Here is a 24,017-nt window from a genome sequence, read left to right as displayed (position 1 = left end):
ACCAGGAGATCTCGTGTGTCCTTTAAATAAGCCGGTGTTTCTTGGACAAGAGGCTTCAGGAATTCATCGGCAAATCTGGAAAGAGGTTCTAAAATTGAACCGATGCCCGACACTATCGGACGGCCTGGTGGTGGACTCCTATTTTTATGGGTTTTTGGCAAAGAGTAAAAATAGGGGGTGATAGGTTCTTTTGCCATCAAGAAATCCGCTTCTTTCGGTGTGATCCATCTTTTGGTTTCAGCTTCATTGACCATAATTGAGATGGTGTTTCTGAGTCTTTCAGTGGGGTCCAAGTCTATCTTTTGATGAAACCTAGTATCTGATAACAGAGCTAGGCACTGTGTGTCGTATCCTTCTTTGCTTAAGATAACAGTTCCACCCCCCTTGTCTGCTGGCTTGATCACTATTTTTTCATTGGTTTTTAATGCTTCCAAGGCCATACGCTCATCATTGCTTAGGTTTTGGTAGGGTTTGTTAAATTGCAATTTGTCTACGCCATTGAGGAGTGCCTGCTCAAACGTCTGTAATTCTGGGTGAACGGTTGAGGCTGGTGGATTAAAGGTTGACTTGTTCCTCAAGGTGGTATCACCCTGTTTAGTAGCCCCAATGTTGGAATTATGATCAGAGAAGAAGGCCTTCAACTTCAAAGTTCTGCAGAATTCGGCTAGTTCACTCTTCAATTTAAAAGTGTCAAGCCTGGGAGTAGGAACAAAACCCAGTCCCTTGTTAAGGATTTCAATCTGTTCTTCCGGTAATTCAATGCCTGAAAGGTTTACTACGAGGGATTGGTTTTGCTGGTGGAGGGGTGCGAAGCTGCCATGCTGCGTGTCTGTACATTCCTCTGTTGGTCTTGCCATCTGAGGGATTTTTTCTTGCCTCTTGGCTGATTTTGGCCTCTCGATAAAAAATGAGGTTCCTTTTGTGTAGTGTACTGATTATGTCCCATTTGTTGTTCTCCCAAATTTGGCATCTGTTGTACGCCTGGGTTGTATGGATCCATCCAGCCGCCATATGGTGAGACAAAGGGTTGGTAGTATGGCATGTTATACCCGTGAAAGAATGGTCTCTGCCATCTATTACCTCTCCTCGGGCGATTTTGTCTGTAGTTGCCCCTTCCTCGTTTGGGAAAATATCCATCCGAACTATTGAAGGAGCTGTTGGAGGAATTATTGGATTCGTTGTCAGATCCTGTGTCCTGAGGGGAATATTCCTCTACGGTATACGGGTGCATCTTCTCTTGATTGAATTTCTTGAGATCTTTTCCCAATTTGGTTAACTTGCTCTGAGTAAGAAATTCCCGGTTTTCCTGCAATTCTTTGTTGATTTCATCAAGCCTTTGCTTGTACACTGTTGGGTTGATACCTTTCTTCAGCTCTTTTTCGCAATCCTCAATCTCTTTGAGGAGCTTATCTGATAATCTCTTTGCTGTTTTTACGATTAATACTAAATAGTCAAGAGTGCACTTCCACGATATTGAGGACCAGTCCCGTCGGAAGGCTAGATCAGTCAAAAAGATTCGTGGGGCGTTATTAACCCAAAGGCCTCTTGGGGCAGCTTTCACTCTCAAATATTCCGTCATAATGATTCCATGTATAGATGTTCTCATCTCTTCTCTTTTTATCTCTGTCAATTTGTCCCAATCATCTGCCTGTGCCAATGCTTCAGTAAGTTCAGTGTTCTTCAAAAGCGATTGTCCAGCCAGAATTTCATCAATGTCATTCGCATCAAAGCTCAAACCAAGATTGCCCTCCATTTAGAGTATCTGGGTAATATACACACTTCAACTGTGTATATTATGTTTTGGTCCCGCTGCTGTGTGCAGCTTAAATATCAATCAATCAAATGTGGAGGGACTAGGGATTTACGGGTCTGTCTCATTCCCCAGGGAAAGTACAAGATTTATCAGAGAGGAAACAGACACTTGTAACACTAAGCCATTGGTTTAGTAAATTTTAGAGTAACCTCATAAACCCTATGCAAATTGGAATATAGCGGTATATGTGGTTCATCCGCCCCGCATATGGGTTATCGGCCGTTATCATCGGTTACTCTAAGTGAGTGATTTAGCCAGCCTCAACCGGAGGCGCCTCTGGCATATAGTGCAGTGTCCAGAGAAGGAAAGTGGTGTGTCAAAAAGGGAAAAAAGTGAAGGGTTTGTTAAAAAATACAGGAAAATCACCCTCGGTAGTTTTATTAAGTGGTGTGATTTCCAGTTTGTTAAAAAAGACTGGTACTACTGAGTTGATCGGGTCACTAGATCACAGTAGTTAGGAAAAACACTTATTACATAAACGTCGACATGTTTCTGCTCTGTCGGCCCATAGTCTGCTGGCTTGATCACTATTTTTTCATTGGTTTTTAATGCTTCCAAGGCCATACGCTCATCATTGCTTAGGTTTTGGTAGGGTTTGTTAAATTGCAATTTGTCTACGCCATTGAGGAGTGCCTGCTCAAACGTCTGTAATTCTGGGTGAACGGTTGAGGCTGGTGGATTAAAGGTTGACTTGTTCCTCAAGGTGGTATCACCCTGTTTAGTAGCCCCAATGTTGGAATTATGATCAGAGAAGAAGGCCTTCAACTAAATGAAAGAATAACAATGTTAGTCGAATTAATAGCACTAGCCTAAATTAGGTTTGTCAATAATAGAGTGTGTCTTTTTTCGATGTTTTCTCCCTATTTCTTTTCAGAAACCAGAGGAGTCAATACCCTGCAAATAAAACAGGTTATTAATGTATTGCAACACAAAAGGTGTGAGTAATCAGAACATTGTTTGTCCTTGTTAGTCCTGACGAATGCTCTATAGACCCCTATGGGCCGACAGAGCAGAAACATGTCGACGTTTATGTAATAAGTGTTTTTCCTAACTACTGTGATCTAGTGACCCGATCAACTCAGTAGTACCAGTCTTTTTTAACAAACTGGAAATCACACCACTTAATAAAACTACCGAGGGTGATTTTCCTGTATTTTTTAACAAACCCTTCACTTTTTTCCCTTTTTGACACACCACTTTCCTTCTCTGGACACTGCACTATATGCCAGAGGCGCCTCCGGTTGAGGCTGGCTAAATCACTCACTTAGAGTAACCGATGATAACGGCCGATAACCCATATGCGGGGCGGATGAACCACATATACCGCTATATTCCAATTTGCATAGGGTTTATGAGGTTACTCTAAAATTTACTAAACCAATGGCTTAGTGTTACAAGTGTCTGTTTCCTCTCTGATAAATCTTGTACTTTCCCTGGGGAATGAGACAGACCCGTAAATCCCTAGTCCCTCCACATTTGATTGATTGATCTTAATCTTTTGTAGCCAGCCAATTTTAGAGGACAAGTCAGCCTCTCTAATATACCTTACTGCATTAGCATATGGTGCTAACTCCGAGGTAGTCCATAGCCGTCTCCAATACGCCAGGGGTCTAAAACCCGTTGCCTCCTCGAAAGAAGTACATCCCAGATCTAAAAGTAGGGGTTTGAGAGGAGTCGATTGGGGAGACCAGTCAATGATCTCAGAAACGTATTCTGGTCTAGGACTAAGGAACCTAGACTTTCAAAGCCCCAGAGCTCTGCGCCATAGATTATTGATGCCCTGATTTTCTCTTTATAGATTGTTAACGCCAGCCCTATTGGTTTAGTATGGGCTAGTTGGTGCCCTTTTAATAGGGCCCCTGCTAATTGATTGTGCCTCAGGACCAGTAGGTCTATCTAGGGTTTCCATTTCATTCTCTTGCCCATTGTAACACCCATGTACGTAAAGGTATCAGTTTGCTCCAGGGATGCAATATTCATTTCTACTCTGCCTTTCACTATTTCATGTTTATGCAACACCATGAACTTGGTCTTATCGACATTAACTACTAGCTCATGCTCCTTGCCAAGAAGAGTGAATCTATCGAGGGCACGTTGCAGACCGGTTTGAGTTTTAGACAAAATTAAAGTGTTGTCTGCAAACATTAGCAGTGGAACCTTTATGCTGGCGAGAGTAGGGGCGTCAGTTGGATACGCAGTATAATATGAGATAACCTTATTTATAAACAGAGAGAAAAGGGTAGGGGCAAGAACATACCACTGTCAAACTCCCTTGCTCACTGGGAATAGATCTGTTAATTCGCCCTGTTATCACCACGGTACCTGGGCATAGTTAGACTCATGAAGTTTAATGATAAAACATAAGATCTCGGAGGGCGCAAAGTATTGAAAGGTAAGCTCAAGTAACAAGAACCTCTGGTATAGAGCCTTACCAGGGATAAATGATATCCCCTACTTATCGTTAATGGCCTACCCTTTTTTGAATAAGGACTTTGCACTTTAAATATGACTCTCCCGCAATGGGCGCCTGGCATCAAGACCTACCCACCTGCAGGTGAGACAATATTGCAACTCAAAGTATCAGCCACTTATTTTTGTTTTTCCACTTGTACCAGGAGCCAAGACTTTGATCCTTGGCATCGTTTTTTACAGGAGGCCCATGTGAGACAGTACAAGGAAGGGCTACTGTTTATGCAGGCACTAGGTTCATCAAAGTTTGGTGTGCAGGACTCAATTGTATCAAATCAGCATTTCACATTAAGAGGGCTTATGAACAGTCAACGCTTTTTAATCAAATGAAATGTTATGAATTGTATTGAATGTCCTTGATTTTATGTGACTTAGTGATATGTTTTTATTTATCATATTTTTAGAAATATGTGATCTGATTTTTGTGTGCTTTCATGGCCTCTCGCCGAATAACATTTATCTTGACTTGACTTGATATCACACTTTCATGATTGGAAAGGTTCACATGTCTGCCTTGAGGATTTACGAGAGGAAATAAAGTAGGTTCAGAGTGGTGAGGTATCAGGGCCTGATGGGATTTTAATTGGATTTTATTAAGCTTATGCTGATTTAATTAGCCCCCTACTTCTTAAGGAGTATGAAGAAGCCATTCTGGAAGGGTGACTTCCCACAATGACAAGAGAGGACACGTGGACAGCACTTCTCAAACCAGACAGATCAGAAGAACTCTGTGCATCATAAAGACTACTGCAATTGCTTTACATTAACAATATGGTATTTGCAAAAGTCCTAGTTAGTAGGCTAAAACCACTTATGCCAGGTCTGGTGCTTCCAGACCAGACTGATTTTATACCCAGCCACCCAACATTGTCACATTAAATATTCTCCTAGCAGTGATACATCATTTAGACCCTCAATTACTGGCATAGTTGCTTCTTCTGGACACTAAAAAAGTATTTGACTCTCTGGATTAGCCATATATGTTTCATGCATTAACTAAAATCGGCCTGGTTAGGCATTATATTAAAATTAACGTGTACCGTAGGAACCCCTTGACCAGAGTGTTTATCAATTGGCACTGGCACCAGACAGTGTTGCCCCCTGTCACCACTCTTATTTGCCATATCTGTGGAACCCTTGACCTTTGTGTACAGACAGCTGCATGCACATAGAGGAATGAATATGGGTGGCAGACCATTGGATGTATACCTGTACATGGACAATGTCCATCTGTATATACAGGACACAACCGGAAACATGAATCCAATTGTTCAAGAAACTGACTGATTCAGTGTTATCTCTGGACTAAAAATGAATTGTGCAAACCGAAGTAGCCAAAGGGTCATGTTTTCTTCATTTGGCATGGACATGTCCATACAGAGCTAATTTTTTGGGGGGAATTCATGACTGCACTGTACAAGATTAGATAAATCCTTGCACTGTTGTTCCCAATTTTGGCATTGTTAGACTTGAGGATTTGTAGCCATGGCTCTACTTTTGGCAAATTGTGAAATTGCTGTGTGACGGATGAAAGGCCCAACACCAACACCTACACCTAAAAAATGGAAACAAGTCTTAAGGTATTGAAATGATTTGATGGTCCTCTTTAAGGACTGATCCTCCCAGTGGCAAGATCATGGGACTTCAAGGACCCACTGAGAACATAACCTTTTTTTTATACAAATTTCCTGATTGGTTTTAGCACAAGTAGAAAAAGAACCAAAAGACCATAACAGTGACCATTCCGAAGTGCCATTCACAAACAATATCACATCAAACAAAATTAACAAATGTGAACAGTGGAGTCACAATAGCCTAAAGCAAACATAAGGAGATGATAGATGGAGCGTTGGACCTTTTCGCCACCCCAGTTGACACCACCAAGCCAGTCCCAGGATGCTTGTTTCCGGTCCAGGGAAGACCCAGCTTGGCAGTCCAGGCTGGACTGTTCCCAGGAGGAACAGGGTCAAGACTGATTTGCATATAGCTGGGTCTGAACTGAGGGGGCAAAGTGAGCTAAAGAACGATGATTGATTCAACCCAGAGCTGTGATTGGGAGTGAGTGTCTGAAATGTTTCCATGCTTGGTTCATCTCCTCGTGTTTGTCATAATAGTCTAGACATGTCACACCTCCAAACTCAGGTGCATGTCATAATGAAGAAGGTCCCTGCATGTCAGGGTTAGCAGTATGGTATATCCTGTCAATAGTCCCTGGGGGTACAACATGATTTGGAAGGACACCCAGGAATGTGTACGTGCCAGTACAGGCTAATCCACACATGGAGATTTAAGTAGATCCTGCAGGCCAGTGGTCACTACGGGCCAGGACATCAATTCCGGGGTGCCTGTCAAGACCCCCAATGAGATCCACACTCACTGTTCTTAGGGTCAATGTGGGCATGGCTGTATTACCTATGTGGAGTCCTCATAGGGGCATGGTCCCGCTATCTCATATGCTGGCATGGCTCATCATATGAGTTGTAGGATGGACAGAAGGACCTAGGGTAGTGGTCAGGGTTCAGGGTTAACATGCATACTTTTTTGCCTCTAAGTCTCTGATATAGGTATCCCAGCACCCATCTCCAGCATTCCCCCCTCCATGTCTACGTGCCACTGCGAGGACATCCTGGTCATCTTTTGCCCATTTCAGCAATGTGGAGAGCCAACAGTGTGTATCAGGGGCTGTATGAGCCCTCCAGGACATGATGAATTGCCATTTGAAGAGTATTATGGTTAGGTCAAGGAATCCATGAAAGTACTTATCCCCCTTAGTCTTGGGTCTAAGACCGAGTAGGCATGATCCCAGGATTGGCAGGACCAAGTGCTTCAGCAAAGTGGAAGTAATTCTGTTACTTCTCCCCAGGGCCGCTCCATCACCCAGTGCTCCCAGACCATGTGGTCAAAAACCTTCCTCATATGCTCTACATCTGGGTCATGCAGAGGATCCTGTAGGAAACATGTGCGTGATGCGTTTCGATGTGAGGTGTGCCTGATGCAAATAGTTAAATTGTGTGTAATAGAAGTGTGGATTACCTGAAATCTCCTTTACATGTTGTAACGCCTGGGTCCGAATACTGTTTGTGAATTACATCTCGAGGTCAGCCATTCATAGGTCTTTAGCCCTGTCATACGACTCACAGTGGGAAGAGTGTAACGCAACATATATGGCCATAAAATCTTTCTTTGTGACAGGATTGCGTGCAGTGGTTGTGTAGTGTAGTGATCGCATTCTGTCCGGCATGATATTTCAGGAAATGGCCTGCCACAATGCCATACGTGTCCATAATCTCAAAAAGGGGATTAGTGCAGCCACCATGAAAAGGTCACCCATTTGGTCAATCTCTGCCTCTCTTCAAGGCGACATGGTATGTTGTTGTTGGGTCACCTCCTGGAGTGCCGGCAACTGTCAAACTGGGATCAGTGGGGAGTAATGAGGATGGGGCCCGTTGCCTTGCTCGTATGCATGCCAGCACACATGTCCTATCTTTATTTGATGCGTCTCATGTGGTGGGACAGCCCTGGAGTCCAACAGCCACATATATATGTGTCCACCTAAGAAGCCTGTGATTAGTTGCTCTCTCGGGTTAAGGGGCTGTGACCAGCCAGCGCATGAACAACTTCAGCTGAGCTTCTGCATAGTAAAACTCATAATTTGGACCACCCTCATGAACCAGGCACTGGAGTATGAAGAGCACCACCTGTCTCCTGCCTGAGCCCCATATCAGCTCCAGCAGGAGACCATAGAGGTCCTGAATGAAGCGCTTGGTGAACGAAAGTGGTAACGCTGCAAAAAAGTACAGGAGTCATGGCAAGGTAAGCATTTTTAAGATTACCCCCCAGCCCAGCGAGGAAAGCTGCATGGACAACCATAAGGGAGGGATTTACCGATGTAGTCTAGGACCCTACCCATGTTAATGTTGCCCTCCACAAGTCCTTGTCCGAGTGGTAGATCTGTACACCCAAGTACTTCAGCATGTCAAGGTGCTATTCCAGCTCAAACAGTTGCAGGACCCTCCAGTTATGCTCATGAACTGGAGAGAGGGGGACAGGCAAGATTTAGACAATGCAATCTGAAGCCTGTTACTATTCCAAATTCCTCTAGTGTCTCCATCAGGGCTGGAAGTGTGGCAGTGGCATCAAACAGCTAGATAAGGTCATCATGTGCTTATAAAGATATGATATGGTGCTTGTCATGAACTAGGAGACCCCAAAGCTGCACTTGCAAGCTCTGGAAGCAGGCCAGGGGCTCCATGGTCAGGATACAAATCAATCAACATGGACAGGGGGCAACCCTCACTGGTGCAGCTATGTATGTCAAATATCAACTGTACCATCCAGACTCTTGCTTTCGGGTTCTTACAGAGGGTGCATATCTAATTAAGGTACCCCGGCCCAATGCTGATTTCCTCCAGCGTTGCCAGAAGGAAATCCTACCCCAGTATGTCAAACTCCTTATCTAAGTCAAGCGACAACACCAACTGTTCCCCCGTCTCACTCAAGGCAGGTTTCACCAGTTGAAGTAGTTGTCGTATGTTGAGAAAAGATTTGAATTCTGGAATAAACCCACATTGATCTTCTTGCACTAGGGTGTTAGCAACAGGGAGCAGCCAATTAACCAGGGCCTTCCCTAATATCTTATTGTCTACGTTTAATAGGAAGATTGGCCAATATGAGGGGACTTCGGGGGATCCCAGCCTGGTTTTGACACCTCTATCAGCACCTCACGGAGCGAGTCTGGGAGCTGACCCTTCTTTATTGCTTACTTAAAAACTTCCAAGAGAATCTGGGAAAGGTGTGCACTGAAGGTGGCATAATATTCTAGTGTTACTCCATCCGCACATAGAGTTTAATTTCATGCAATTTGGGTGATAGCCACCCATATCACATCCATTTGAAGGGATCCATCCAGTTCAGCTCATTGGAGTGGATTTAATCAAGGTAACGGTAGCTCGTGAAGAAACCCTTTGATGCTGTTAACGGGGGCTATCTACATCTGCATACAGGGAGTGATAGTACTTTGCAAAATCTGCTTTAATGGCCATTTGTGTATTAACCACCATGCCACCCCCAACTGGATTGCTCCTACTGATGGGCATGCCTGGCACTCTTTAACGAGCCATGACAATAGCCTGACCAAACGATCCCCTCCGCATGGAGAAGGGCAAGGCAGTGAATATAGTCATGTTTCCCCTACAGCGCATCTAGATCCCTGTGACTCTTTCCCAGCTGCTTGTATCGTTCCATCCCATCGGCCCACCATGACACATTGGTCTCAAGTAGTGTCAACTCACACTCCATGTGCAGAAACTTCATGTGCAGGCCCTTACGTCCCCCCTGAAGTAGTAGCAATGCATTGCCTTCTGATGACCACCTTGTGGAAATCCCACTTCAGTGCCCTGGAGCGGGTGGTGGCTGAGTTAAGTTTGAAATATTGAGTAATTTGTTTTGAAAGGGCCTCCCTGAAGGGGGCTTCTGAAGTGCCTTGGTCTAAAACCTCCAGTGCTGTAATGTCATCAGCAGTGGGCAGTGATCTGAGAGGGTGCTCACCAAGGACTCCGTCACAGTTATCTGCGTTCCCAATGGTTCATTGCAGAGAAAAAGATCAAGTTTAGTTTGGAGGTCATAGACCAGGCAATAAAACAAGCCACTGGTGTCCAGATGGTGCAAGTGCCACATATCAAACATGCTCTTGTTAACCATCGAGTCCTGAAAATATTGTGACACCCTGACACACATAGCACCATTCAGCGGAGGGGTGGAGCAGCCCCAGGCAACAACTGGAACATAATTAAAGTAGCTGCCTGATGTGCTTGAATTGTGTGTGTCTCGGAAAATAGCTGAGGTGAAGATACCTAAAAAAGCAGAGTGAATAGTATTGGGGGCATAAACAACCACCAGCATGAGGGGAGCACCATCCATTTGTCCTTCCACCACCTAGTACCTATCCTCGGCGTCACCTTTGTGCATGTTCAAAATTGGTACCCCTGGGCAATCTATCTCATGACCTCCTTTGCATATGGGATGCCGTAGTGCTATACACCTGCCCCCTCCTTTTTGCATGGAGTTTTTGTAAGTCTGCCTGTGTCAAATGCATCTCTGGCAAAAAGTTATGTGTGTGCAACGCCGCTTAAGATATGCATGAACCCAGTACATCTCTGTGGTAGTGGCCATGCCCTTAACATTCCAGGTCAGCAAGTTATAGTGTGGGGTAGTAAGTCATGTGGGTGTACCCATTGGGTATGGAGGTAAGTAGTTATGCATCACATTCCACAATTCCCATTCCCCAAAACTCCAGTGTGAAGGCAACCCCAAACGTCTGATCAACGATAAAGAGACGAGTGAAGTACAGGGCCAGGTCACAGAATTATATGTAGAAAACTTCATCTGTGCATCAAAAGAAAACACAAGATTTGTATCCCCCTGACCAGGACTTCCGTGAGCGACTAGCCATAAACATCCAACGAATATACAACAACCAAAGAGAAATGTGTAATAAAATACATGTCCTGTTTGGAAAAGTCAGGGCTCCCGGATACAAGGGTCCTCTCCAATGATCTGGGTGTCCAGTCCTCTCTCTTGAGGTTCCAAGGTGTCTCCAAAAGTTACTGGTGGGCAGTCCACACCACTTCTCACACAGCAAAGACCAAGCCCCCACCCTTCATAGCAGATTATCCGCCAGTCCTGGTGTCAACTCCTGCCCCTGGGAGTACTCCCAAGCAGAGGCCATTATTGTGTAGTTACTACAAACCTATATAGGAATTGTGTGTTCAGATGACATAAACTAAGGGACTGTTGTCCAGACTGATGATTCTAGTAACCCCCAAAGGATATGTTAGTCAATAGACTAGCTAGTTCACAGTGCCACTATGAGCCCCTCTTACCAAGGAGCGAATAGTTTCTGGCAACTGTTGAACATGACAACCCTGACCCCTCAGGGATCGTGGAAACAGTACAAAACTTTTCACTCAGTCACTCATACTTACTTTGTCTCAGAGAGATACACAGAATACACAGTGGGGACATTTTCAATAAGTATTTCTTGAACCAGCATATCATTCTAGTATAGTATACGTGTGCTGCAACAACCATGAGACATAAACAGATATATACGATTATGAGCACCAGTAGAGTAAAGAAAATGTAGAATTCTACCATGGTGCTAAAACAATGACTATATGCAGGCATATAGATACATAACAGTAAAAATGAGTACTCCTACGATGCAGACCCTAACTAGATGTACCTACGTTTACCAAGCATGTATGTAGGTGTATAGGCAAGAACATCCTTAGGTTAGAATCAAACTCATTACCTGATGTGGGAAATCAAAGGACCCCGTCTTGGTCTTGAGATGGACACCCCGCAAGGGATGTCAGACACTGCGTGCTACAGTGTCTGCATGCATGGACCTCAGCGTTTCACGTCAGCATGTCAGAATGGGAGTCTTTCTTCTGTGGTAAATAAATTTACCTAGTCATTTTTCCGTATAATTATCATTACAAGACAGCTCATTCAAATGAGAGGCAGAGTCCGTGGTATCTGAGTCATTCGGGCTTTAATGGCATTATCCTTAAGGATGGAGCATCATGTTCCGTCACCTCTAAGGTTCGGGAAGGGACAGTCAACGTTTTATTAACATTACACATTATATATAGTAAAACCTTACAATTGAATCCAATACAGTAGGCGTAACAGGTGAAAAGAGTGAGATAAGAACACATGTGCGTAAGAGGAGGCGTGAAAAAAAGGCGTACACATGGGCGTGCACTGTTCATGTCAGAGAAACGTCACAAGAATCGCCACATGTGGGTGGATGCATAAGGAAAAGTTGCAGAATAAGCAGAAACCCTTAACCTGGATGCGCGCGCAACTAGCATGACGTGTAACTGGGGGCTTTGACTTTAGCACTAGTGGAGGAGACTGGTGTCTGGAGTGTCAGGGCAACCTGTACCTATAACATATCTAGTATCTTATGTTTGGAGGATGTAGTGTCTGAAGTAAAAGGTCTCTCGGGCAAGGGCCATCCAATACTGAAAACTGGTGTGTGCATACGTGTCTGGGTGCAACGTGCGGAGCCATGGGCCCACCATGGTAACGGAGCCAGTAAATCACTTGCAAGGAGGACAGAAAAGGCCGGGCCCTTTGCTCTGCAGCCGGGAATATGTTTAACTATTTCACTAGACTGGAATGTGTTTTCGAGGAGGATGAACTGATAATTTGAAGGCAAAACATGAATTTGGCAGGCAGTCCAGGCCGAGCCGGGCACCGCTGCGCTGGCAGGAAGTAAGGCAGAGGTCAGGGATGCATCTCCATGCTGCAGCTTTCAGAAGCAGAGACAGAAGTGGTTCGAAGTCAGAAATCAGGGTCTAGCTCGGCAGAGCCAGGAAAACTAAAAAGTGTACCATGTAAAGACGTTGGCATGGCATGTTTAGAAACTGAATTATCGATCCATTCAAGGAGGATCTGGTAGAGGACATGTTAACATTGGACGCAAATGTATTTGCGTCTTCATATTCGGTCATGGAGGGAGATTGCATGTACTTTAAGCACGTACATGGAAACGTTGGGGTACACGTTAGGGGACATACTCGACCATAAAAATTTCAATTACCTCATTCCCTCCTTGTCCCCTACGTTCCCTTCAGGATATATCTATCTTCATGAGACCATCTATCTGTTAATATAACATCATCTGCTCATCTTTTCTCAGATGAGAACTGGAACGTGAACTTGGATGAGGAACACAGGCTGTGGCACACAAGCCGCAAATCGCTGGCCCACATTGTAGGCATATACAACAACTGAATATTATGAGCAGTGCGATTCCTAGGAATGACAATAACTTCCATCCCCAGGCTGATGTTACACTCCAGAGCCAACCGGACCAAGTCCAATTGCCTGGATTCTGGTGTAGCTGATGAGCTATTTCGTGAAGCCTGGTTATTGCTTTGTATACTGATGGTGCGTTATTAGGAATAAACACACAACAACTGGATCCGATGACTCTACAAGCCCCGCCCCTATCGGCCAGGACAAGGCGGTTCTGAAGAACAACAAGTCTCATAGCAGACTGCTCTTCTGTTAAGTTACCTAGGGCAGAAGTAGTCTCATTCACTACGGCTTCAAGGATTCTGGTTAACTTGTGTATCAGTTTACTATTGGAGACAGTACCTATGTATGGAAAGAATCCTTTATTGAAATCTATGTATTATTCTAATGTAGTTTCAGTCTGATCGACTATTGGGAGACCTCTCTTTTGTCTAACGTGAGTAAGGCAGGAATTCCTGTGATAATCAGATGGGGCTAGAAAAACAGGTGGCAATAGGAATGCAATAAAACAAGTACCATCCCAGTCTGGAGGTAAACGTATATAGGCTGTCTGACCACAAATAAAATATGAATGTCGGGAAGCTTTGAAAGTAGACTTGCCTTTATCACTGAATTCGACAACAGTATCACAATCACTGTGTCCTAGATGCACTGAACCACTCTTCCTGACGCATAATACACCTTTAACTGGTAAGACTGATATTGATGGCAAGTCTGTATTAGTCTCGGACTGAACATTTAGAATCATGAGGTTAAGTGTAAAATTACCTAATCCATACACTTCATTTTCTAGATCGGTCCCTGTCATTTGTGGAAGACCTTCCTCGTCTGGGAAACATGCTTTGTTCATAACTGTGTTCAGGTTTCCCCATATCCAATTGCCCTGGGAAACTCTGGATTCAGTGTCTAAAGAGGAAATCAAACTAAACCATGCACCACAGGAACCATTATGTGTAAACGGATAAGGAAAGAGGGGCAGAGCTCCCTTGTAGTTCTGATAGGGAGGGAGTCGGCCACATATCCAACAATTAGTGGCATTGCTGGTCTGGTGAGAATGGTGTACCATACGGATGAATGTATTGTTGCGCATGGCTAAACGATAGGAAAGCTCATGTGGGGGCACTTCCCTAAACGTGTGCTCTGCAGTGTCATTAGAAAAAGAATGCGCAATAGGAAAGAACATATGTAACATCCAACTCGTGCAGATTATCGTAAGACTCAGAAAAAACATAATAAGTAACGTTAGAACACAACGACTTCGGAGATTTTTACAATATTTTTGTTTCTTGATCTCCTGTCTATCTCTCTCACTAGTGGGGTCTATCTTATACATGTCAGGAACCTGTCTAACCGCTTCACCCAGGAGGGGACTGTAATGGCTGGATTTCCTGTCTAGATGGGATCAGCCCCCAGGGGCCCCTGTGACCCAGCCAAAACGTACTCACCTTCCCTTCTTAGATCGTATTCACAATAAGTACCTATACAGATAAATATACAGATTGCACCTAAGAATGGGGAATGACAATATACATATATGGGGTTTTTTACAGTATCTTATTCACATCAGTTGGCCTCGCGGTCGCCCCGACCCAGACCGTTCTACCCTAGGGCAGATCTGACACACAATCCGGCGTGTCTACACACGGGCCTGCAGAACCCAATGCTCCCTTTTCCAAGCGTTCGCGATCCTGCGAAACATCCACGCCAGTATCCCTCCTGGCGCTCTCATTTATCTTATACCACAATCCGGTGGCTTTACACGATAGTATCCTCCCTATCGTTCTCATTAACGCCGCATATCAACGACGACCACATTCCTATGAAACGTTATTGGGATGATATCTCAGCAATCTACTTAGGATAAAACTAAAGTAATAACTTTGGATATGGATTCAGATTATATAATGTACTTTGTGCTCACGACATCAAAGGTCCACTCACTCCCTCCTTATTTAGTTACCACTTGTCTGATCGGGATTTCTCATCCGTTCGTCTAAATAGTGCCTAACTAGAAGTGCCATTTACCAAGATTGAACATAAGCACCAGATACACAATAATTCTATATGAATTAGGGTATTTATTAACAATAGGCATAAATCACATTACTATGCAGCATTACATTTGCAAAGAGAATAAAAGATAAAGGTTAGAGTGCACGCACTATAAGAGTCGGTCGGACATCACCTGGTTAATGGGAAATCGGGACTCGGCAGTCATCTAGGCTCCTGTCTCGTCTCTGGGTCCTGGCTCGCCTTGCAGTCACCCTCAGCCGTCACAAGTACACGTCTGCACCGTTAGGCTCAAACTCGTCTGCTCTCCCTCAGGACCTCGGAACCTTGCTGTTAATTAGCTACCGTCTCTCTCTCTCTCTCTGCATTAGTGCGCTCCGCGCCACTTCTCGTTCAGTCTGTTTTCAGAGAGTCTCGGTCTTAAATCTTTCTCCGACTTCAAAGATGGCGACTTGTCCACCATGAAAGTGAATAATAGCAGAGATGCTAACGGCTAGATGCCGCCTACGGACTAACTGACTCAAAGACTAACACCTTCGCTAATATCAAAGCCCGTTCCTTCATGGAAATTCACGGCCAGTAACCTGCCGCCCACCAAATTCTTGTACCTCCCCGTACCAAGGACACTTTCCCAGCCGGCCGGCCTGAAGTTGTGTCTTCGGAGTGGAGAAAAATACATTCCTTTGATAAGGGTCAGCCTGAACCGGTTCTCTCCAAGCGGACAACAGCTTGAAACTAAAACATTACACTTCACCTAGAAAGCCTTCTCGAGCTACCAGGCAGAAAGCAAAATGGAGTCTGTCTCGCTTAAGGCCTACGGAGCCCATAATATGCATAGCTCCATGAGAAACAGATCGGCATGTTAGCAAATGAGTAAATCATGACTAATACTTATATATCTAACCCCTCACTTAAATTCATAAGCCTTACTCTAAGGGAAATGGCACGAAAATGCCCTTATATCTGTAAGACAGGGTCCCTGTCTATCGGCCTAATCCCTATGTTATGGGGGTGATAGGCTGGAGTCACTCTCCATCATTCTTCTTCTCCAGAGAGCTGGCAGAAAGGCAGCCATTACATTACACCCCTTGACTCCAGTCTATTAACCACAAACTAAATGGAACTAACGTCAGTAGACGAATAATATGAAACAAAACTAACTGATCTATGAGCCTTAGTAAGTCTAAAATATTGTAGCAGGGAAGGAATACACTGAATAAAGCAACAAATCCCTATAAGGACGCAGACAGTAATAATAACCCCTCCCAAAATTTGTCGTAAAAAATGCATGTCAGGGAGCCAATTAAAAAGCCAGTCAAAGAAACCCTGATCTATGTGTTCCTTAATTTCTGCAGTCAAGTCGTGGAGTTTATTAATATGGGATTGGATTTCTTTAGAATGGTCAGACAAATTAAAACAGCATAGACCTTCAAATTCAGAGCACTCATGCCCGTGTTTCAGCAACAAATAATCGATAGCGGCACGATTCTGCAAAATAGCTCTACGTTCACCTTGGGAGTCCAATAACAAATCTGATAAAACAGTAGATGTTTGGTTGATCGATTTGACCATCCAGCAGGCCATTTTGCCGATTGTTTTGGCATTATAAACGGCCAATGCAGGAACACCAATAATAGAAAAAGCTAAACCAAGATATTCTGATCTGGAATAAAGATGAACAGAGGAATCACAGTCTTCATGCAATGACATAGAGTCTCGAACAATACGGGAATGTGAAGGAGGATGTGAAGAAAACATTAGCAAACTTAATCTAGTGATGGCACATGGGCCACCAGAAATATTCGCAGGAATATAGGGCCAAGATGAATTCCCGCATGAAAAGAGCCATCCAGCCGGTAACAACATTGAACGATAATGGCTAGTGGCAACAACTAAACTTTTGCAAGTCATATTGTTCTTCACTGAAAAACATGAATTAGGAAGTCTTTTCGTACATAACAAACGCTGGTGAAATGAAAAAGTAGTAGCGGCTTGGAGTTTCAACCGCAAACATTCAGAGATGGCTTTAGGATTACAGGTCATCATGAAGCAAAGGTCACCAGGGGTAATGTTAAAAGTAGTGATTCTAGAAGTAAGTAGGACATCTTGGTCTGGAAGAAGAGTACATGAGGGACAATATTCATGGGCCAAAAAGTCGCCCAAAATGACATTAGGTCGGGCACTGGATATATTAAATACATGACGAAGTGTATCAGTAGATGCAGGGACAGCAACCAAACAGGTTGATAAAATGTCAGTAACGGACTTCATGGGTGTAAGGCAAAAATGCGGAGAGTTCGTCACTCGCTTCGCGAGTGTGATCCAAAAATTGGAGGACTTCTGCCACGCGGACCGCGCGGCTCTTGTCATCCCATCACTCGGCGTCGGTAGATGCTCTCTTCTCCCGGCGTAGCAAGCCAAAAGGAGTCCAACGACGACACATCCTGCAGCAGCAGTCCAAAGAATGATCTGAAAGAATACAAACACAGGCCTTAATCATTCTCGTAAGTAACATTTATCAGCTGGGACAGCTTCCCAGCCATCTTGCCCTGGCTTCATCACCAAAACGGTGTTGTCATGACCGGTCGCAATAATATCAGCCTGTTCAGGAGGATTTTTAGGCGATTGCACCCATATTTTAGCTCCAGGAAGATCAGATGATCCGAAGCCTTTTTGTCCACGCACAGTTAGCAACGTTGGGGCAGAGCCTTTTTTGATCTCACCACTGAAGACAGGCATAATCAATAACTGAGCAACACGGTCAGACTTTTTGATAAACAAATCCATCTCACTGCTATTAAGCAAGAGAACCTTAATCTCTCCCTGATAATCACTGTCGATCACGCCACCAAGGACTTGAACACCTTTCAGGGCCAGGCCAGATCTAGGGGCAATTAATCCAAAACTACCGGCAGGTATAGAGACACCTATGCCAGTTTCAACAATGATTCGATCCTTTCCTGGGAAGTGTGCATCATTTAAAGCATGCAGGTCGAGGCCTGCGGAACCTGGGGTTGCTCTACATGGAGCCAAAGCACCGGGGGTAATTTCCCAATAAGTGACAGTACTTCCAACAGAATTAGGTTTCGCATCAACATGTGGAGGAAACAAACGCATCAAAGGAGATTCAGCATGCAACAAAGGACGATTATTCAGTATTAACAAGGCTTGAAGTAAGACATCTCTCCACTGGCTGTAACGGTCATCAGTCAACTTGCGCAACTGCTCTTTCAACAAACCGTTCATTCTCTCAATCAATCCTGAAGCTTGTGGATAATATGGAATGTGAAACACCCAATCGATATTGTTTTCCATACAGAATTCCTGCACCAATCTTCCACGAAAGTGGGATGCATTATCTGATTGAATTTGGAATGGGACACCATAATATAAAATAATCAGCTCCAGGGTTTTAATTGTATTCACTTGGGTAGCATTCTTGCAAGGGAAAGCGACCAAAAGGCCACTATAAGTATCAACTGCTGTACAAATGTATTGACAATTTCTGCTCATGGGGAGCGGACCAATATAATCAATCTGCCAAATTTGGGCGGGCAATTTACCTCGATGTAAGTGACCTCGAACAATTTGAGGCACCTCTTTCTTTCTAGAATGCTGGCAAATGGGGCAATGTAAAATGGCATCTTTAATTAAAGAAAAGGGAATATGAATTCCTCTATCAGCAGCCCACCTGTTAGTGGCTTTCTCTCCAAAATGTCCTGCTTTCTGATGGGCCCATTTCGCCAATCCAGCCAAATCAGAATCTTGCATGTCAACCACTGCCTCAGAAATTTTAGACTGTTCATCTGCAATGTTATGGAAAAATTTGTCAAGGGAGTCGATTGGAGTATGAGCATCCACGTGAAAGATTGTTACAGTACTCTGCGGAAGCAGTTCCCAAATTTCTTGCCACAACTCTTTACCCCATAATTCTTTAGAGTGCAATTCCCAATTGTGCGAATGCCATGTAGGCAACCACACCGCTAGTCCATTTGCAGTGGACCAAGAATCAGTGAAAATATGACATGTACCTGGTAACTCCTGTTTCAAAACTTGGTAAACTGCATAGAGTTCAGCATATTGACTACTCTTACCGTCTCCAGTTGTGCTCAATAATTTCTTTGTAATCGGGTTATAGGAGACAGCTTTCCAATGTCTCTTGTCACCAATGAACTTCGCAGAACCATCCGTAAACCACACATGTTTTCTATCCTCCACGGACAGATCATCAAATGATTTACCCCACTTCACGGGAGACTCCTGCACTACGGGAACCGAACGCTCACTCTCAGCTTCATTGGAGGGCGCCTGCGCCACTCGCTCATGTAGAACCGCAACACCTTTCGGACCCACACGTGCCCTGTCCTGAATGTACCATTTCCATTTAATCACACTAGCCTCCTGAGCATGTCCAATTCGATGGGACTTCGGCGAACTCAAAACCCACTGCATGATGGGAATCTCAGGCCTCAAAATCACAGCATGGCCCAAAGTCAATTGCTCGGTATCCACCAGAGCCCAATAACAAGCAAGCAACTGTTTTTCAAAAGGAGAGTAACGCTCACCAGCCTCTGGTAGCTTTTTGGTCCAAAAACCTAATGGCACTTTTTGTCTGCCCTGCTTTTGCCACAAACTCCAATTGGCATACAGACCTTCCACGGACACATTCAAATCCACATTACCCTCACTCACGGGCCACAAATCCAAAGCATACTGAATAGCTTCTTTAGCCAAATCAAAAGCAGTCTGTTGAGGTTCACCCCACTCAAACGCATTCTTTTTACGAGTGACTCGATACAGTGGAGCCAAGATTTGACTCAAATGTGGAATATGTTGGCGCCAAAATCCAAACAACCCAATAAAGGATTGCGCCTCTTTCCTATTTCTGGGAACTGCAAAATCAAGTATTTTACGTTTAACTTGTGGGATCACTTCTCTGTGACCTTCATGCCAATTAATTCCTAGAAATTTCACAGCTTGGGATGGAGTTTGTAATTTGTCAGGATTGATTTCCCAACCTTTCGCTCGCAAACAGTCAATGATCTGATCCAAATGAGACTGTACCTGGTCTTGCGTTTCACCTTGAATCAAAATGTCGTCAATATAATGACAAATCTGAACTTGTGGAATCGTAGGCACTTCAGATAAATGTTCCGCCACCAGCCGGTGACAGATTGTAGGGCTATGTACATAGCCTTGAGGAAGACTCCGGAACGTCATTTGACGTCCATTCCATGTAAAACTGAATTGTTCTTGGCATTCGGGAGCAATTGGAATCGAAAAGAATGCATTAGCAATATCGATAGAAGCATACCATGTACCAGGATGCTTTTGAATTCTCTCAATCAATGTAACAATGTCAGGCACTGCCACAGTCAATTTAGGTGTATGTTTATTCAATTCTCGATAATCAACAGTCATGCGCCAAGAGTTGTCACTTTTGCGCACGGGCCAAACAGGATTATTCCAAGCGGATGTGACCGGAGTAATGACTCCCGCGTCACCCAAATCCTGAATCGTAGCTGTAATTTCTTCATGACCACCTGGGATGCGATATTGTTTCTGAGAAATCACTTTCGTTGCTAAAGGGATCTTAATAGGTGGCATGCGTAAACGGCCAACCCGTACGGGTCTGGTCGAAATGTACTGCCTAGTACCAAACTGATAGTAACCATCATCCAAATGCAAAGTCATACCTTTCAAGATGTCAATTCCAATAATGTATTCCAAAAGTGGCACAACCAACACAGAGTATTCTCTACGAGGAATCCTACCAATTTTAATCTCAAGTGCAGTTTGAACTGCGGGCGTTTCTTTACCACCCAGGCCGGTAATTGTAAAAGACTGTCCATGAAATTTCCTTGCTTTACCATGAATTAAAGTGGCCTCCGCTCCAGTATCAACTAACGCTCGGGCCCTTTGGATATTACGATGTTTCCAAAAAATCTCAATATCTACATATGGTCTGTAATCTCTGTGGGCCCACCTGCGTACCGGAGCTTGACCTATTTCCTAGTCATTTTTCCTGCGTTCCGTCAACCAAGACAGATCAGGGTAGATGTTTTCAGTTTTCTTCGGTATCAGAATTTCTTGTTCATATCCGTCTCCAGTACGAAACGGATTAGTGTCAGGTTCAAAAAGTTGTGAGTTACGGTCAGAGAGTCTATTACGATCCTCCCTCCTACGTACATCAGGGGAAAAACTCCTTGCATCTCTACGTCTGTTAGAACCACGATCATCTCTACCCCTTTCACGATCATCCTCTCTCCCCCTCCCATCATTACGACGGGGGGAATCACCACGTTCTTGGCGCCGATCATCACGGCGATCAAAAGTCACACGTCGTCTCTCATCACCACTGTCATCCGAACCACGATCATAATCATTCTTTCGCACACGACGGGCACCTTCCTTTCGATCCAAACCACGCTTACGAAACATATCCCATAGGATATTATTAGGTTCACCATCGATCTCCTCCCTTTTCACACCATCAGCAATAAGAGCAAGAAACATGTCACGTCTAGAGAACTTATAGTCCCCACCAGTACGACCCTCAGGTCGAGATTGTCTTTCAGGTTTAAACCATTCACCCAGCTCACCAAGCTGACGAACAGACTCAAGCACAGCAGACAAAGGATTGCCAGTTTGATTAATTAACAATGTCATCATGACCTGCTTGTAAGCAACAGGAGAAGTACGTATAATGCGGTTACGCACGGAAGATGTTAACAAACCATCCAATAACCTGTCAGCAGTACTAAGGAAGATACACGTTTTCATGACTTCTTCCTTTAAACGTTGCGACGCATCGCGCAGAGTGTACCACGGTTTTTCATCAGAGGGCCAATCAGACTCAGTTGGATATTTATGATTACAGCCCTCAGACGCAAGCTGGAGCAAAGAAGTCTGGACATTACCATTAAAATTCCGAAAATGGTCCTGAATAGTAGAATCAGAACTCAGAGAACAAAATCGTAAGCAATCAACAGCATCGAGCATAATACCGGAAGCGCCAAGCTCATAAAGACGCACCATCCAGGTAAGCAAGGCCTCACCAGGCCGTTGTTTAAAACGTTGCAGGATGTCACTAATCTCCTGCTGAGTAAAATCTTCAATACAGTCAAGAGGGATGCCACCCGGATTACCAGGGGCTTGTTGTAATTTCCGTCGAAAGATCGGGTGAGCAGAAACTGCGGGAAGAGCTTCCGTGGAAGCCCGCATTTTAGATTTAACAGAACAATCAGGGCAAGCTACGTCATCCGCACGGGAAGAACGAGCACGGTCAGAATCGGTAGTCAAATCAATGCATGAAGCAGATTTACAATCACGTCCGGAGCGAGAAGACTCGCGCTTATCACCCTCCTCTGCCGAGGAGTCAGAAGTATGAGAATCCCAGATATTACCGTCCCACTCATCGGGGTTCCAATCCATTCCAGCTTTTGCTACAATCATACGCACTTTACGGGACGACACGCGCCCACGACGATGTTTGTATTTATATCGTGCAATACGGACCGCAGCTCTTTCGGCAATGGTCTGATATGTTTCAAGTTTGTCGGCAAGCAGTTTATTTTGACAACGTAAAAGAGTATGCGAATTTTGCAACTCAACACACTGTCCTTCCGTATCTTTAAATTGTTTCTGTAGTTGAACAAACTTCTCATGCAACATTCTGTATGCAGTAAGAACAATCCACCCTCTGCGTCCTAAAATAGGAAGCTCATCACCCTTCACTACTGGCGCTTTCTGTAGGCACGAAATCACATCAGCAGGCTCCGCCTGCTCCAAAAATGAAGACCAATTTTCACTTAAACCAGTAGAATCAGCCCACTCACGGGCCAAAGCCTCGTAAGGCGTAGACTCCCAGCCGGGAATCTGAATCGGTAATTTGAAAACCGACGGAGATTTTTTCGGAAACATATTAACACGCAAAAACTATATACACAATTATAAACAAAATTTTATACGTACAAGCCGAGCGCAAACCAACGAGATCAAAACAACACAATGCACACAGGCTTCGTAAACAGTTCGTGACGCCAGATGTAATGGCTGGATTTCCTGTCTAGATGGGATCAGCCCCCAGGGGCCCCTGTGACCCAGCCAAAACGTACTCACCTTCCCTTCTTAGATCGTATTCACAATAAGTACCTATACAGATAAATATACAGATTGCACCTAAGAATGGGGAATGACAATATACATATATGGGGTTTTTTACAGTATCTTATTCACATCAGTTGGCCTCGCGGTCGCCCCGACCCAGACCGTTCTACCCTAGGGCAGATCTGACACACAATCCGGCGTGTCTACACACGGGCCTGCAGAACCCAATGCTCCCTTTTCCAAGCGTTCGCGATCCTGCGAAACATCCACGCCAGTATCCCTCCTGGCGCTCTCATTTATCTTATACCACAATCCGGTGGCTTTACACGATAGTATCCTCCCTATCGTTCTCATTAACGCCGCATATCAACGACGACCACATTCCTATGAAACGTTATTGGGATGATATCTCAGCAATCTACTTAGGATAAAACTAAAGTAATAACTTTGGATATGGATTCAGATTATATAATGTACTTTGTGCTCACGACATCAAAGGTCCACTCACTCCCTCCTTATTTAGTTACCACTTGTCTGATCGGGATTTCTCATCCGTTCGTCTAAATAGTGCCTAACTAGAAGTGCCATTTACCAAGATTGAACATAAGCACCAGATACACAATAATTCTATATGAATTAGGGTATTTATTAACAATAGGCATAAATCACATTACTATGCAGCATTACATTTGCAAAGAGAATAAAAGATAAAGGTTAGAGTGCACGCACTATAAGAGTCGGTCGGACATCACCTGGTTAATGGGAAATCGGGACTCGGCAGTCATCT

This window comes from Lissotriton vulgaris, chromosome 2_1 (genome assembly GCF_964263255.1).
Source record: "Lissotriton vulgaris chromosome 2_1, aLisVul1.2, whole genome shotgun sequence".
Taxonomy (NCBI): domain Eukaryota; kingdom Metazoa; phylum Chordata; class Amphibia; order Caudata; family Salamandridae; genus Lissotriton; species Lissotriton vulgaris.
The sequence above is the reverse complement of the archived record's forward strand: the minus strand, read 5'-3'. Positions refer to the sequence as shown.